The sequence below is a fragment of the Rhipicephalus sanguineus genome, unplaced genomic scaffold (genome assembly GCF_013339695.2).
Source record: "Rhipicephalus sanguineus isolate Rsan-2018 unplaced genomic scaffold, BIME_Rsan_1.4 Seq469, whole genome shotgun sequence".
Taxonomy (NCBI): domain Eukaryota; kingdom Metazoa; phylum Arthropoda; class Arachnida; order Ixodida; family Ixodidae; genus Rhipicephalus; species Rhipicephalus sanguineus.
In genome coordinates, this window is record NW_023615320.1 from 30,521 (window position 1) to 34,880 (window position 4,360).

Below are 4,360 nucleotides of genomic sequence, written 5' to 3' on the forward strand. Positions count from 1 at the left end.
TGGCGCGCTACTTCTAAAATGTTCTCTTCGGGTGTCGTTGAAAACACGAGACGTAGTAAAGAAGAAAGAACGCCACACAGGCGAACACACAAACGAGAGTGTCACTCTTCAACGTCGTCTTCTTCTTCTACTGCATACCAGAACGCGCGCAGTAAAGAAGAAAGAATGCCACACAGGCGAACACGCACGAGAGTCTCACTCGTCAGCGTCGTCTTCTTCTTCTACTGCATACCAGAACGCGCGCTTCTCACGAACTAGAGGTGGCTACTACAAACCTACAATCCTACAAACGGAGGATGGACAGACCCACGGCATAAGGAGCTTCGCTCCTAAAAAAAAAAGGAGACTAAGTTCGCACAGATACACACATATCAGTTGGAAAGAATTGCGACATTTGTACTCGAACGTGCGGCGAACACGCGTGTCGCCGCCTCAGGCAGGTTCGTATGATACTTAGCTCATGATTTTTTTTTCTTGTGCCAGGCGCTTTTAAAACGGCAGCATGGGAAACAACGGAAGTACGAAAAAGGGGAATTGATAGATGGGCCTGTTTCTTTGTTAGACACAACCTAACGAAACCAACAGAAAAAATGAAGCCAATGAAAGCATATGCGACATTATTTCTAGTTTTTAACTGTAGTCTTGAAATTATGACATAAATGGAGAAGAATTAAAATGGACTAAGAAACTTGCCGTCGGTGACATGCATAATTCGGAGGACGTGGGTTCGGTCCCGGCCAACGGCAAATGGTTACTTTGAATTCGTGCCCAATCGAAGGAAAGTTGTAGATGTAGATGCAGATCCTGTACTGCTGGCTCACACCCACTCAGGGGGATTGGCCAAGAATCCGGTAGCTTAGAAAAAATACCTAAAAGTTAGAAATGAGAATAATTTCTTATAGTGTATAACAAAAAGACTTTTTACAAGTTAATTTTGCGAGAATAAGAATTAACAAAAAAAGGGTAAAAGGTGCATGGAATTATTTCTTATCAAATAAGAAATAAATTAATATAGAAAAGAATCTTGCTGTATTTTACTTTCGGTTAACTATGGAACTTTGGAACTGTGGTTATTGTGTAGATCTCTTTGACTGTTCTATGAAATCTTGCATGGCCTCGCATACTTTCCCGCTGCTGTGCCCAAGGGTAACTGCACCTAGAGATAGTAAATTTGAGGCTGTCAACTCTAATCTCATGATGCGTAACGTATTTCTTAGTCCACTAAATTCTTCTTCTCTTATGTTATGATCACTACACTAAGGATAAAACTAAAATAATGCCACACATGCCTTTCTTGGCTTCGTTAAGTTATATACAATTTTTTTTTTGCACACGTAACATTTAAACCAGTACACATTATTTCACGTTTGTGCGTACGTGCTCCATTTCTTTATCTTATATTGCAACCACTACTCATTCAAAATACAATCGTGTTTGTGGCTTATCTCCAATGTTTTGTGCGTGCCAGCAGTCATAAGGAATCATCATCACAATCATCGGCACGCGCTGCTGGCTTTTAGCGGTGTCCAGTGCTTCGGGTACCGTGCCCAGGCGCTCGAATCGGTCGCATCGGGGACCAGGCGGCCATCAAGGCGTGAAGGTGCGACACAGCTTAGTCTAGCTCGGGCCAGCTACCCTTCAAGGCCTGCGAACCTTCCGAAGGACCCCGCGACCCCACTCAATGCAACGACGCTGACCGTGAGTGTTCTCATCCCAAACAGGAGGCGTTCTGTAGCTATTCAAGCGAAGCCTATATCGCCTCACCAGGCGCGTAGCCGAGGGAGGGGGGGGAGAGGGGGGTAGGGGCCCGCCCCCTCCCGAAATGTTGCTGAAGTAGGTGTTTTTACCACCAATAAATAATGAAAATAGGTGTTTTCTCAAATATTCAATATTTTCAGCAAGTGCCCCCCCCCTCCCCCCCCCCCCCGAAGAATATTTCTGGCTACGGGCCTGCGCCTCGCTATAGCCGGATACAACTTAAGAAGTCAGGAGAGGCCCCGCCCAGACGACCGAAGCGTGGCAGCCGACCGCCTCCGCAACTTAAAAATTAAGAAATAGTCCCGCTCCTGCACTAGCTATTGTCTCCGAAGGCGTGGTCACTAACTGTCCGACTCATGACGTCAGTCTAGAGTGCGCGCCTATTGGTGCAGGCTTGTGTGCATCCGCCTTTGAAGAGTAAATGCCGCGGAACTATCAAGTTGTGTCCGACAATAGCGTCGTTGATCTTGCATATGTTACCGCAAAGTAAAAAAAAAAAACTGCGTGATAAAATGCGTTCCTCGAAGATGCGGCGGTCACATGCACGTCTGTATGCGCCGTTTTCCAATGAGTGGTGCTCTCTCGATCGTGGGATTGTCGGCGACCATCCGTGGTAATCTGATCTTTTATCGAGCTCATCGACGTGACTTGCCATTTCACGTTGCCTCATTTCATTGCTGCTGGGATACGTACGCATGACCGTGGCTGTTGCCTGTAGCAACTGAAGTGTTGCGCTGGACAGCATGTGGATGACGGTGCGATTGTCGCCACGGAGGAAGAAAACGGTTAGCAGCGAGCATTGCGCAATGCGACAGAAAGAGAGAAGGAAAGAAAGAAATGAAAAGTAGCCCGTCAAGCACGCACATGCCAAGCTTTCGCTTGCCCCCATTTTGCCGATAGGGCAAGGGCTTCTGAAACGTTGCGGTGAACCGATCGATTCTTACTAACTCTGTGACGGCATTGGTTACTCTGCAAGGGTAGGTAAACACTATCGCTTTTAAGACTTTATGATTCAGCCTAACGTGACAACGAACCTTTGTGTTTTGTCTTCATTCGGATAATCCTGTATCTTGGGCTAGAACACATTTGCAGACCTCTGGAGCACTGTGAGTGACAAGAAAAAAAAGCTACCTTTAGTAAGCGGGGTAGACTACAAATGATTTCAGTTGTTGGTTCGTGCTAATGTTTCACTTAATCAAGTTAATGAAATACTGTTGCTCTTCGCTATGTTTTACGACCCCTGATGAGCTTTATATAATGTAAATGTAAAGTCCAATTGAGGCGGCACCACCATAGCAGCAGATCTACGATGGTGTCGCGCTGCTGAGCAGAGGGTGGCTGGTCCGACTCAGGTAGCGGCGGCCTCAATTTTACGAGGCACAGGCGAAAAATCACTCGCCTGTGCCTTTTAATTTAAGTGCGAAATTAAGTTACCTAGGATAGCCTGAATCGATCTGACTACTGTACACGACTGCTGCGCGCCTTTCAACGGCATATTTGGGTCAAGCATGCGAGAGATTGCAATTAAAAAGGGCAGACAGCAAGTAATAATATCTGGGGTTTAACGTCCCAAATCCAAGATATGATTATCATAGACGCCGTAGTGGAGGGCTCCGGAAATTTCGACCCCCTGTGGTTCTTTAACGTGCACCTTAATCTAAGTACACGGGCCTCAAACATTTCCGCCGCCATCGAAAATGCAGCCGCCGCCGCGGCCGGGATTCGGTCCCGCGACCTTCGGGTCAGCAGTCCAGCGCCATAACCACTATACCACCGTGGCGGAGCAGGCAACAAGTGCCACAGCTAGAGTAGACGTCGTGTTCCATGTAACAAACATCGCAGCCTAAAATGGTTACAAAACAGCAAACCATTGACATAGGAAGGCATGTGATTAGCATTATTACAATATCGCATCAAACGGCAGTTGAGTATTCGCGATATATGCATACTGACTGATCAATTCACTGATCATTTCAATTCTCTTTGCCGTTCGGTCAATATCATACTTCAGAAAACTGGCACCTTATTTTCCCTTCGTTTTCTTAGATTTACATACACCTATCGCTTCTATCTTACAATCAGCTTAATCCAACGCACAAACACTGCCTCTCTGTCTCACAGAAGCAATAACCGTAATACCGGCGCCCCAAGAGGCATTGGTCAGCCTTGCCCGGACCCCGAGATGTCGGAGTTGAACTGGGCTGGAGCGTAGGCCATGGTTCGCAACAAGAGGCGGCTGCTGCTTCTCTGGGTGGGGGCGGTTCTACTCCATGTCATTGTTCAGTGGGCGTCGAACCTGGACTTACACTCTGTACCAGCTTCACGACGGATACAGCCTTCACCGCTTGCGTCCACCGTGAAGTCGCAGTTCCCCAAAGTCAGCGCCAGGGACACAATGCGAAAAGACCAGGATGTCGACGGTATGCCCTCTCGCATCGTACCGAACGGCATGCGTAATAAGTTTCTTGTCTACGACCTTCTGGCATGCACATTGCATGCAAGCAAATAGCGCATTATTGTTTATTTGCCTCTGTGTAGTTCTCAAATTCGTACGATTATTTTATGAACGCATTTTGCTCTTTCTATATATTTAACTGGTCTA